The following is a 14,979-nucleotide window of genomic DNA, read 5'->3' as shown; positions in this document are numbered from 1 at the left end:
CTCAGGTGTAAAGAAACATTATGAAAAGATTGAAAGCCTAATTGTAATTGTTACAATGAAAGGGGGAACAACAAACTATATAACCAAATGTTTTTTTTTTTTTTGCTTTGTTTATTTTGTTTTGTTTAGTTCACCTTGAGGGAGACCATTTTCAAGGCAGCTTTAACATAAGAAAATTAAGTCACAATGTTTCTTTCACATTAAAAGTCAATCAATGGAATGTACATCTACACAAAGGAAAAGTGTGAATCACAAAAGCTATAGCTTCTACGTAACTACTTAGAATGTGTGTTTATCTAAAAATATTTGAATATGTCTGACTTAAATATCTGCTGGACAATGTATGTGTTGATAATTATGTGGTTGCCAGTTGTATTACACAATACTTAATTATTTGGGATTAAAAGCATGCAGTTAAAACAATAAAAGTGTGGGGCTAAGTAATTAGGTTATATTTACTTGTACCTTAATGCTTCCCGCCAGCTGACAAAAAGTACTAATTTATAGTAAATTAGAAAGGCATAAAATAAAATGTAACCTTTATGATGTCAAGACTGCCCCAGAATATGGTAGTACATGGTATAAATATGGTATTTCCCAACGGATGAAAAGAGGCTGAAGCAACGAATCACCAATTACAAAGTACAATTGCTTTCTTAAAGGTCTGATTATCCTGAGTGTTAAATATGGAACAATATCGCACCTGACAGACATCAGGGTCATCTATGGGTCACTACCTTACCTCTCTCAGGCAATATAAGGCAATGCCAATGGATAAGCAGAGGATGAGTATATATTTGGTAACATTTTACAATAATGGGCACCAATTCTTAATGCATTAATTTATGACACAGAAATAACATATGCCTCACGCACTCCCATGAGTTCTGATGTTGATTACATGTACAAACCCTAACACCAAAACTTGTCTGTAACCCTCGCCCTAATCCTGGTCCTTACCTTGTTACACATGTGATCAACAGCAGAACTCAGGTGAAGCACATAAGGTATTCAAGTGTTAGTCCTGTGGAATTCATTCATCATTTAATTAAGAAGGGCCCATTGTTGTAAAGTGTGGCATATATATAAATACATATCTCTATCTATCTATCTATCATTATGAAATAGATTATCCGCTAATGGAAGAACCATTCAAGGAAAGGATGGACAGCAGCTCTCATCTACATTATCAAAATACTGACAGAGGGAAATGCCCTTAAAGAAGAGGAGTGACCACAATTTGTGGTGCCACCTGGCGGAAAAAATGGCTGCTGCAGACAAGTTTAAAATGTATTATATCTGTTGCAATACCTTCAGTAGTAATTTTATTGACAAAAACATTGGGTATATTGATGTATCAGTCATGTATGATTGATTTAATAGCAATTTATAATCATCAGAGAGAGCAATATTCTATTTTTCACACAGTGTTGTTTTCCCATTGAGGAAAAACAGACCACACTCATGTTTCCGAACCTTAGTTATGGATAGGGTAACTGACCATATTGCCTTGTGGGTATTAACACAACTTGAATAGAAAGTAACAGGCTGTAGTACACAGCATATGTAGAACCAGAAAACCAAGAAAGGAGGAAGAATAGCGGTGTAACGTTTAGAAATTTTGCTTAGATTCTTTCCCACCAGATGTTTTTTTTTTTTTTTTAATATATTGTAGTAGTAATTATCCATGAGGATCAGGTGAGATGACATGATATGCTGAGTTAACTATGTAACTATGTACAATAAAGTAGTTTTTCGGTGACAATCCATTAATTAGTTATTGATTTTTTTACAGCCTTAAATGCAATATTATTGACTTTATTTATAGCTATTAAATGAAAGTTGAATTTTGATTCAAAACAAAGGTTGTAAAAGTATGCCAGACAATTTTAGAATAAATCACATCTAATTTGAAGTTTCTGTGGCAATCACTGAATTAGTTATTTGTTTTTTTTACTGCTTTAAATGGCTATTGGGGAATGTCTGTTGAATGTCTGAATGTTTGAATATAAAACTTTACCTCCATTCATTAGGAAGAGTGCCATAAAAGTCAATTAGATCATTCAACAAGAAATTTGTATGAGACCGCCTGGTCCTTACCTTGCCTATGCAGATTTCTGCAGGAAACCTTGAAACACCTTTTGTTGTGTCAACAGTCCATTTTTAAACTTCAATATTTCGTTTTCTCTTACCTGTCCATGCAGACTGTCATACTTTGTGTCGGGAGTCATAGTGTCGACACATATTGTATTCCATGAAAATAGCCAAAGACTCTTGGCAGATGAGACAAACAGACCTGTCCTTACACCGAACAATGCAATCATCCCTCATCCACGGTTCTTTAAACACCCTAAACTCTGAATCGATCTTTCTTTTACCCAATTTTTTTAACTTGCTTTTTTTATGTAGTTAGCTTATGTGTTGCAGTGGACAATCAGACAATATGTTTGCTATCCTATTCGGTTTTGAGAAGGTAATGAAAATTATTGTCTAGCTCCAATAAACATTGATTTGAGAATTTTTCTATGATGGCTAGCTGAGTACAATAATTAATTTGGTTCAACAATTAGTTATCATGTTACTTTACATTTCCAGACCTATTCACTTTTTGAGGAGGAATGATTCTGTAGAGAAGATACAGGGGTCGCTTGGATGCTCCATGGGCTCCATAGTACATTTGTGAAATATTAAAAAGCAAAGTTTAAAAGTCATATAAACAAATCTCACAACTCCTGCCCCTGTACACGCTGTTTGTATTTTCATGTATTAGAAAGAAAGACACCATTGATTGCCCGAAATGTGGGCTTTAAAATACTAACTAATTAATGTCTGAAGCCAGAAAAAGCTGTAATGTTTTTTTTATTTCCATAAGAAAGGCATGCCAAATGACAAAGCAAGTACTTTTAAGCAACATGTTCCCATTCCGGAGAGGGCCTCACTATTTCACTTATCGGTTTTCAAAATAATTTGTATTACCCTTGTAATAATGTAGTATTGTATGAACTATTCTATTGAATAAATGTGTCTTCAGCAAAATGACACTAACAACAGATAACAGATAACTGATTAATTGGGTGGGGGTCTCCAGGATTCAGAATTTTGTTGGGGGGCTTGAACTAAGAAAGTGTGGGAATTCCTGTCTTAGAGTGAAAAGGAAATTGAACAAACCTGTTTTTAATATAGAAAATAAATAAACAGTTCAATTACGATAACACGTTAACAGATTTTGTGCATTCCTAAATAATGTAGTGTGATGGACCTATATATTAAATCAATTTGATTACAAATTGGGTAAGTACTGTGTCCAGTTTAACCCAGATTGGTCGAGAGAGAGTAATAAAGGTATAAAAACAACTGTAGATAATGAGAAAGGTGGAGAAAATGCCAGAGTAACATCATGCGTTGAAAGTCACTTCTTCTTCAAGAGATGTGATCCCTCCCAAAATGTTTATTGAGTTGATGGATACTATTGGCCCAAGTATACAATCTATCATGAACTGTAGTCTAATGAATGATGATGTACCGTCAAGTTTTAAGCATGCGTTGTTCAGCCCCTGCTTAAAAAGTCAAATTTAGACCCCTTGGATTGAATTAACTTTTGGCCTATTTCACAGTTGCCCTTCTTATCTAAAATTTTGGAAAGGATAGCTTTTAAGCAGCTAAATCAGTTTTTAATGCAAAATAAAGGAATGTTCAAATTTCAATTGGGTTTTAGAGCACGTTACAGTACAGAATCAACCATTAGGGTTTTAAATTACATTTTTATGGGATTCTGGAAATAGCATGGGCTTAGTTTTACCTTAGTGCTGCATTCGATACTATTGATCACACCATTTGATCGAGCATATTAAGACAATGAGTCGGTATTCAAGGAACAGTGTTAAAATGGTTTATGTCTTATTTGCAGCATAGGACATTTTGTGTTAAGGTGGGAAATCTATTATCGTCTTCTGCCCAGGTTTTACATGGGGTCCCACAAGGTTCAGTCTTAGGACCGCTATTGTTTTCTTTGTACATGATACAACTCGGAGCAATCTTCAGAAAGCACAGCATTTCATATCACTTTTATGAGGATGATACGCAAATGTATCTACCGATTAAGACAGGTGATAATATGTCAATTCAATCTCTGTTGGAATGTCCAGCTTAATGATAAGAAAACTGAAATTATAATTTTTGGCGGAAGTGGCTGTGCTGAAACATAAAGATAGTTTTGGGACCTTATCTTCTTATGTGAGGAACCAAGTGAGAAATCTGGGTTTTATTGTTGATTCTGACGTTAAATTTGTTAGGCAAATCAACTCAATGGTGAAGAATAGTTTTTTCAGCTTAGGAACATTGCCAAATTGAAATCGGTCCTAGTTTTTAAGGACCTTGAAAAAGTTATTCATGCTTTTGTGTCCTCGCAAATGGATTATTGTAATGCAGTGTATTTGGGGGTCTGTCAATCCTCTTTGTCATGACTGCAAGTTGGTTCAAAACGCTGCAGCAATGCTGCTAACCAATACCAGAAAAAGAAATCATATTACTCCGATCTTAGCCTCTCTGCACTGGCTACCCATTAAACAAAGAGTAGAATTGAAGGTTTTGATGTATGTGTTTAAAGCATTACATGGTATAGCCCCAGATTATATATCGGAAATGATTAACACTTACTCTTCCATGAGACTTCTTAGATCTAATAAGCAATTGATGCTTAAAATTGCACGGACACATTTTAAGGGTAAGGGAGATTGTGCATTTGCTGCGGCAGCACCGAGATTGTGGAATGCTTTGCCAGCATCATCGGACACGATAGGCGTATTTAAGACATGTTTGAAAACAGATTTATTTTCTATGCCATATGAGAGTTGATAGAATGTCATTAGCTAGACAGTAGAGCATGGCATTGTCTTTGTATATGGTGTGAAATGATTGTTTGCTGTACTGTGTTTTTATTATGTTTATTATGTGTCTATTGATGCATTGTTTTTTTAGTATGTTGATTATGTTTTTAATTGTACAGCACTTTGGTATGACTTCGTAGTCTTTAAAGTGCTTTATAAATAAAATAGATTTTTTTTTAATTGAAGTGTTTATTCATTGTTTTTAGTTTGTTTTGTTAGGGGTTTTGCAAATTAACCTGGAATTGTGCAATAATTGATTCACTTGGAGTTAACTTGGCTAATTACTATGAACCATGACCCTTATTGTTTTTTGATAAACATTTTATGTTAAATAGCATGTTTTGGCATTGGTTTGATCTTTCTCCCTCATCTGAGTCTTCTGTAGATCTCAAACTGGACCTCACTGGTTTAATAAAGCTGGTGGCAGCATAGCACATTACCGAAGCTAGCCTTAAACAGGGTCCCAAATGTATGTAACCCAGAGTGTATGATAATGAAGTAAATAGAAAAAAGCTAAATCTATACAGGGTTCTATCTTTTAAATTAAACTATGCTTATTTTCTGTGTAATTTCTGGAGCAAACAAACAAGAGAATACAAACCAGTTGGTTGCCACTGTTCAGATATGGTAATATAAAAAAAAAAATCTGAATTTTAATTAGTTGAGAGATTATTATTAGTAGTAGTAAGTTAATGGATACAATTGAAGAAATAAGACAGCTCCCCCTCCACCCAGCTCCTAAAAATATATCGCAAGATATTACTCCAAAAATGTGGGTAGCTTAACAAACTTTTTATTTTTTTTTGCCAAATATACCACTAAAACATGAAAACACATCTTACAGCAATTTGACATCATTATTTGTCTTGGGAAACGTGTAATATTGTATAATAATGTGTTCTGTCCCAGAGATTATGCAATGATATGGACACCTATTGTTACTAAATTCCAATTAAAGATACAAGATAGTTTATCAAACACTCCCGTATCACATGCTCTTTTTCCAGGAAGTTAGCAAATCTTAACAACTGAAAGCCAACATCTTGAGCTCAGCTGACAGCTGTCAAGTGCTAGATGTTGCTAATATGATAGAATTTTCCAGAAAAAGAAAATACATTACTTTTTGTGTCACTGTGTGGAGTGGACACGATGACAGGGATCTATAGGTGGGGTCTATCGAGGAAACGGCAACTCAAAGGCAGGGGAGTGGGATGAAGGAAGTGCATTTACAATGAGCAGGTGAGTAAAACAAAGAGATGCATAAAAACAGCAAACAAAATTTTTGCTCTTTGTGGTCACATATCCCTAATAACTAATTAAAGTCCAAATCCATGATCCAAAGCATAGTTCAGTTCAGAAACCTGACTCATTACCAGTTCTTGTTATGTCATTTCTTCTCACTCTCTCCACAACACCTCCAGGTTCTCCTCTTGCCTCACCACCTCTGGAAGCGAATACCTCCGTGTTTTATCGAGTAATTGAGTAAATCACCCTGACCTGGGCAGTGCCAGAGCCTCACATTCTCTCACCATGCCAGCCTGCACTGCATCATAATTTATACACGAATTCTCATACATGAGGACAAATAAACCAAATAATATTTTAGTGTTTTTAAATAAATAAACTGCTTGCACACTAATGACGTTGTCACACTGTAAAGCAAAAACAGGAATATGTAAATTACAAAAAAACTGTCAACTGTCTCCCTTAGTTTTTACATGGAGAGTAATAGATCTCTGGAAAGTGAAGCAAACTGAATCGAGTTCATGTCAGCATAGTATTTCATTATGAAGTGTGCCTCTAAGGGATCTTCCTTCTTTGAGATGTAAAGTTTGAATCCCAGAATTAGGCTCTAATGGCATACTGTACAAACCCTGTGAAAATGATAGTACTAAAGAGGGTCCTTCACTAATGTAATGAGATAAATGTCTGTAACAACTGGTATTTTTTATCTTCTAGCAAACTATTTTCTCACCTCTGCACAGTTTCATTATCAATGTGTTTGAAGCTTCTGCTCTTTGAAGAATACAAAAAAAGTGTTTTTTTAAAGTTCAATGCAAAATGTATTGGCACCTCTGATAATGGTGAAACTGATGGAAGACTTTTTTGTATTTCTATTCTCAGGACACAAGCTGGGTCTTTGGATCTTTCTAGAATAAACCATATATAATCAGCGATCACTCCTATAAAAAGAAGATCCTTTCATTTCTCATGCATTGTCAATCAAAAGAGTTAAAACTATTTCTGGCTCCTCATTTCATCACAGTTCCTAATAACAAATGATATGCCTTTGTAATATAAATAAATACAATACATATAATGATTACAAATTAAAGGTGACACTTGCCAAGGAGCTATAATTCTGAAATCAAGATTGCCGAGGCGCTATAATTTTCAGTTGCGCTATACGTATTGTACAGATGGACTTACATTTCAGAAATTTGAAGAAATATCACAATTTTCAAGTGTTTACTTCAAAATTTCGAGACCCGGGCTGCCATTTTGGTATGTACAAATGCTGATGTTGAACGAACACTTCTGATTGGCTGATGAGCAAATCGCAATCTCTGATTATACCCAAAGTCACCCCCCTTACAGAAAATCCTGGGGAAGACTCTGTAGATTTAAAATCAAAATAAAAAGTGACTAGGAAGAATAAACTCAGCAACTTATTTGTAATTAAATGAAAAAATAAGGAATAACAGCAATAGTTTAATATGTAATACTAAATAATGTATACAAAAAATAATATAATGCTGTATAATAAAACAAATCTGTCAAAAAAAATCATCAGGCTGTAAATTGAAACACACAATCTGCACATTTATTTTCAGTGTTAAAAACCTTATACTACAGTGTTCCCGTTAGATTTTTTTTCACCGCCATCAAGCTTGGCCACCCCAACGGTACTTTGCAGTGAAATTACCATGCTTTAAAGGTTTAATTTGTTTAGTTTATTTGCATAGGTTCATTATTATTATTTTTGGTAATTTTTTTTTTTTTTTTTTTTTACTAATGGAGCAAAACAGATTGAGTGACGTAGAGCTTGTCCTGTTGTGACATCACGCATAAATTAGACACAGCTTCAAGTGAGCTGGACGTTTCTTAGAGATGTCCTTGTTTTTTATACACTTGGTGTTAAAATCTACACATAGAGACTACACATACAGTTGTTTTGACCTACCAACAGTACTATAAAAAAATATTCTGAAAAAAGGAAAAAATCATGACACTCCAGCTTTAAAGTTTAAGTGGCTACAGCAATCAAGACAAAGCTTAATCTTAATATTGTTAGTCTGACACAAATATCTAGTCACATCTACAAAACCAAAACCAAAACCAAAGGCTAATTTAAAATAACCTGTTATTGGAAAGCCTTCCTAGTGGTATTAAAAGATTTCACTGATCGAGAATAGAACTGGCATTTCCTTCTTAGAACTTTCAAATCATTTGTATACTATGAAAAATAACAAAACAAGAAAGAAGCAGCAGTTAGGCCTTACTACCAGAAATGTATATTTCACCTTACTTCTCTTCCCAAGAGAGCTTAGGGAGAGCCTTTAATCCAGAGAGGTGATAATGCAAACAGATGAAACCACTCACCCACCAAATTAGACCTCTCAGGCTCCACTACAACCACTTGAATACTTATGCAGTGTTGGGAATACAGCCACAAGTAACCCCCCAACTACCCAACCCCCCACCCCTAGATAAGAAATAGCTCATTATATACATATTAATATATATACATATATATATACACCCACACACACTTTCCAGAGAATTGCGTTTTTCTTTGACTTGGCTTTGTAACCTGTAATTCTATCCTCCAGTACTAAGAGGGAGATATAGACTGCTTTTAAACCTGGTTATTGAGCAATCATTTGAATTAGTAGCTGTATTACTACATATTAGGCACAATCACACAAACAGATAGCCTGAATTATTATTGAATAAATAATTAACTATTACATTTAAAATAAATTAAAATCATTATAGATTTAAGTGATGAAAAATAACGAAATCAGAAAATCTATGCAATAAGATATTTCAGATGTACATTATATTAATTAAATGTAAATAAAAATAATAATTAAAGTTGGTTCGCATAGAGCACAGGAGTGTCATTTACAGTTTCAGGAAAGAAACGTTGTGTGCATTATATTTTGAAAATGAATTTACAACATTTTTCTATAACCTCATCTTCTTTCATGGAGTAATGTTGTTCATGGCCAGATGAAAAATTACTTCTTCCAGCATCTACTAAACTGGTAACCACTAACAAATAATTGTTAGCTTTTTGTGTTAAAAGAAAATAGTTTTTCAGTTTGAATCTATAATACATTCAAAGACATTCCACTACCATTTTCTTTTGCTTATATACATAAGAGAAGCTGTCAATCGAAGCAAGTGAAAAATGTATTTGGGAGGCCTTTATCCAGCAATGGATCGATATAGACTGATGGTGTTAATGTGTGTGTGTGCGTGTGTGTGTGTTTGTGTGTATATATATAACATAACATACATTTCTGATTTATGGTCAGCATAAAACCCTTGAGTCAAATCGAACAGGAGAGATTTTAGATCCAAACTACAAACTTTCTGAGCTGGTTGAATACAAAAATGTATTATTTTTGCATTATTGATGCGGGTTGTATTATTTTATTTTTAGAAGTAAGCAATACTGTTCCTGCAGATCATGTTTCCCCTATATTAATAATACATAATAATAATAATAATAATAATAATAATAATAATAATAATAATAATAATAATGTTTATTTTAAATCGTTTTTGCATTGATCCAGGTTGTTGTGTTCAGTCAGTGCTTTGTGTCTAGTTATGAATTCCTCAGGAGCAGTTGTATAGGCAGAGAACAACCTTTCTGTTTGATTCTATATTCCAGATGGTCTTTAAAAAATGTAGTTTTCTGCTTGGATAATAATTAATAACTTGTTTTATGCTTGCAATTTATGGTTTTTGAGAAAAATCAATTCACACTGTTAAAATCCATATTAAATGTGTGTAAGCATTTTAACAGTGCCCTGTACCACCGAATATTTCACAGTGCAGATTATAAGTGTTTTTGTGATATTCAATTTTGGTCTCCTATGTTAAGGCCCTGAGAAAATTATGATTTCACAGACTGCAGGGAAATTGTGACGTTACTGTATTTCTGATCAATTTGATATTATATTAATGGACAAACAATGTACTTTTCTTTTGAAAACAAGGACATTTCTAAGTGACCCCAAACGTTTGAATGGTAGTGTATACACACACACACAGAAATACACCGATCAGCCATAACATTATGACCACCTGCCTAATATTGTGTAGGTCCCCCTTTTGCCGCCAAAACAACTCTGACCCGTCAAGGCATGGACTCCACAAGACCTCTCTTAGCTCTCTTAAAGGGAGAGCTCCTAATCTCAGCTCATTACCTGTATAAAAGACACCTGTCCACAGAAGCAATCAATCAATCAGATTCCAAACTCTCCACCATGGCCAAGACCAAAGAGCTGTCCAGGGATGTCAGGGACAAGATTGTAGACCTACACAAGGCTGGAATGGGCTACAAGACCATCGCCAAGCAGCTTGGTGAGAAGGTGACAACAGTTGGTGCGATTATTCGCAAATGGAAGAAACTGTCAGTCTCCCTCGGTCTGGTGCTCCATGCAAGATCTCACCTCGTGGAGTTTCAATGATCATGAGAACGGTGAGGAATAAGCCCAGAACTACACGGGAGGATCTTGTTAATGATCTCAAGGCAGCTGGGACCATAGTCACCAAGAAAACAATTGGTAACACACTACGCCATGAAGGACTGAAATCCTGCAGCACCCGCAAGGTCCCCCTGCTCAAGAAAGCACATGTACAGGCCTGGCTGAAGTTTGCCAATGAACATCTGAATGATTCAGAGTAGAACTGGGTGAAAGTGTTGTGGTCAGATGAGACCAAAATCGAGCTCTTTGGCATCAACTCAACTCGCCGTGTTTGGAGGAGGAGGAATGCTGCCTATGACCCCAAGAACACCATCCCCACCTTCAAACATTCAGGTGGAAATATTATGCTTTGGGGGTGTTATTCTGCAAAGGGGACAGGATAACTGCACCGCATCAAAGGGACAATGGACGGGTCAAATCTTGGGTGAGAACCTCCTTCCCTCAGCCAGGGCATTGAAAATGGGTCGTGGATGGGTATTCCAGCATGACAATGACCCAAAACACACAGCCAAGGCAACAAAGGAGTGGCTCAAGAAGAAGCACATTAAGGTCCTGGAGTGGCCTAGCCAGTCTCCAGACCTTAATCCCATAGAAAATCTGTGGAGGGAGCTGAAGGTTCGAGTTGCCAAACATCAGCCATGAAACCTTAATGACTTGGAGAGGATCTGCAAAGAGGAGTGGGACAAAATCCCTCCTGAGATGTGTGCAAACCTGGTGGCCAACTACAAGAAACGTCTGACCTCTGTGATTGCCAACAAGGGTTTTGCCACCAAGTACTAAATCGAAGGGGTCAAATACTTTTTTCCCTCATTAACATGCAAATAAATTTATAACTTTTTTTAAATGCATTTTTCTGGATTTTTTTGTTGTTATTCTGTCTCTCACTGCTAAAATACACTTACCATTAAAATTATAGACTGATCATTTCTTTGTCAGTGGGCAAACGTACAAAATCAACAGGGGATCAAATACTTTTTTCCCCCACTGTATATATATACACTCACCTAAAGGATTATTAGGAACACCATACTAATACTGTGTTTGACCCCCTTTCGCCTTCAGAACTGCCTTAATTCTACGTGGCATTGATTCAACAAGGTGCTGAAAGCATTCTTTAGAAATGTTGGCCCATATTGATAGGATAGCATCTTGCAGTTGATGGAGATTTGTGGGATGCACATCCAGGGCACGAAGCTCCCGTTCCACCACATCCCAAAGATGCTCTGTTGGGTTGAGATCTGGTGACTGTGGGGGCCAGTTTAGTACAGTGAACTCATTGTCATGTTCAAGAAACCAATTTGAAATGATTCGACCTTTGTGACATGGTGCATTATCCTGCTGGAAGTAGCCATCAGAGGATGGGTACATGGTGGTCATAAAGGGATGGACATGGTCAGAAACAATGCTCAGGTAGGCCGTGGCATTTAAACGATGCCCAATTGGCACTAAGGGGCCTAAAGTGTGCCAAGAAAACATCCCCCACACCATTACACCACCACCACCAGCCTGCACAGTGGTAACAAGGCATGATGGATCCATGTTCTCATTCTGTTTATGCCAAATTCTGACTCTACCATCTGAATGTCTCAACAGAAATCGAGACTCATCAGACCAGGCAACATTTTTCCAGTCTTCAACTGTCCAATTTTGGTGAGCTTGTGCAAATTGTAGCCTCTTTTTCCTATTTGTAGTGGAGATGAGTGGTACCCGGTGGGGTCTTCTGCTGTTGTAGCCCATCCGCCTCAAGGTTGTACATGTTGTGGCTTCACAAATGCTTTGCTGCATACCTCGGTTGTAACGAGTGGTTATTTCAGTCAAAGTTGCTCTTCTATTAGCTTGTATTAGTCGGCCCATTCTCCTCTGACCTCTAGCATCAACAAGGCATTTTCGCCCACAGGACTGCCGCATACTGGATGTTTTTCCCTTTTCACACCATTCTTTGTAAACCCTAGAAATGGTTGTGCGTGAAAATCCCAGTAACTGAGCAGATTGTGAAATACTCAGACCGGCCCGTCTGGCACCAACAACCATGCCACGCTCAAAATTGCTTAAATCACCTTTCTTTCCCATTCAGACATTCAGTTTGGAGTTCAGGAGATTGTCTTGACCAGGACCACACCCCTAAATGCATTGAAGCAACTGTCATGTGATTGGTTGGTTAGATAATTGCATTAATGAGAAATTGAACAGGTGTTCCTAATAATCCTTTAGGTGAGTGTATATATATATATATAATTTCCTTAAATGGCCACATTAAAAAGTGATAAGTGAAAAGATCTGGTCAGATTATTGGTAGGTTTCAAACCATATGGCTTCCTTTAATATATTGGGAGAGGTCCGGTCCCATAGTCATCATTATCAACTGTCAATCTATCATTATCAAAGACAGCTCCTGCCTGTCTGGAGAAACAACAAATCTACGAACAGATACTAAGCAGACTGGCAACTGTGGACTATTTATCTATTTGGGTGATCGTCTTATCATAATAAACAGAAGTCAAAGTGGAGAGAAGAATGTCTAGAGGCTATGCCCCGAACAACTGCCTTAGTGGCTGTTGCTAGCTCGATAAATCTAATTTGCTCGGTCTGCATGCTATTATTAATATAAAACATTATACAGTTTATATATACATTATAACATTATACCGGCTCTTCACTGCTCCATCAGTGACATGAAAAACGATTTAATTTGAACAAGTTGTTACATGACAGCTATGGATTTGATTATGTCAGTGGCTGTATTTGAAACTGCATACTACATGTACTACATAACAACACTTCAGTAATGTTGAAATGCTTGTATGTAGTAAGTGTATTATGCAGTTTTGAACACAGCCAGTGTCTCAAGTATTGTTCTCATGCATGTAAACCACCCTTTCTGTGATGTTCCTGCTAAAGCAGTGCGAGAGCTGTATGTAGAGCTAATTTACATATTAATTCACTCCTTTACTGTGAATTTGCATGACGTCAGGTAAACAGCAGCTTATCTCAAGTGCAATAAACTAAAACCATGTAAACCCTGAGAGTGAGAGGGGCATTTCATCTGTGACTGGAGCACATGTCTCGAGTAATGTCAAAACACTGGTAAACTCTACCATTGTATCTGTTTTTTGAAGATCGCTCGCAGTCTTTGTATTGTGCAGGTGGGAAGGGAAAGTTTGCAGTAACGCAATGTATTTTATTAACTGTAGGGTAACTGTAAGTAGTCTATCTATGTAGGGATGAATGATGACATTGAGAAGGAGAGCATCTCTCTTTCCGGATGAGAGTCCTTAACTTATAAACACCACCGTGAGTCCAATGCATCATAAATAAAACTATGCCTCATTTAATTACATTATGAGAAACTACTAGGTCTACTGTTCTAACATTCACAGATGTGTTGGTGTTGGTGTTGGCATATGACTCATATGCCTTATAATTGCTGAAATGACGTTGGCTACTTTTGGAATATACATGGACCCAGAGTTTCCATATTCAATTGGGGGGCAAAACAAATGAGTGAACATTGACTTAAAAACACTAAAAACAAGTGAAATTATTATTATTATTATTATTATTATTATTATTATTATTATTTCTTGGAAGACGCCCTTATCCAGGGCGACTTACAACATAAGTGCAAAACAAAGTGCAAAAATTCAGTTAAGTACAAGGCATCAATCATTACAAATTAAATTTAACTAAAACATAGTAATTCAAAATAATACATTTTACAAATTCCAATTTACAATTTACACAAGTACAGTAAGTGAGGTCCTACATCCTGGATGGTGAAAGCTAAGTGTTGTCAAGATGTTGGGTCACAGTCAAGGGCTACGGGAAAGGGAGCAAGAAGGAAAACAATCAAAAGCGCAAGAAGCATATTAAAACTGTGAAGTGGTGTAGCGTATAGTACACTTATAAATTTCAATTAAAGAAGTGAATATATAGTATCACCTTATCACGAATCCTGGAATCTTGTAGAACTCAATTTCCGTAATAATTGGACGCAGACACCAATTCCAAAGATATAAATTGTCAAATTTATTGAAAAAACAAAGACTAAATGTAGCACTACACTAATTATACAAAAGGGAAAAACGAATTAAAATTCAACTCTAGATCAACAAATCAAAGACAAATCACTTCCGTGACCAAATCAAAGACCATGGGATCGCATATGATAACACACAAATCGTTAAACAAAAAAGGTTATAAACACATTGACTACAATACCGGTTAGTAAGACGAAGGTGAGTCTCTCATTAGTATTGTTAGTCAGACATTAAATAACTACGCAGGTTAGTATTTATGTCAGGTAACTTCTCGTTATATATATATCAGTCTCATTTACGTTTAGGTGCCGAGAAAGATCCTATCATTAC

This window comes from Amia ocellicauda, chromosome 4, assembly GCF_036373705.1.
Source record: "Amia ocellicauda isolate fAmiCal2 chromosome 4, fAmiCal2.hap1, whole genome shotgun sequence".
Classification (NCBI taxonomy): domain Eukaryota; kingdom Metazoa; phylum Chordata; class Actinopteri; order Amiiformes; family Amiidae; genus Amia; species Amia ocellicauda.
This window is presented reverse-complemented; position numbering follows the sequence as displayed.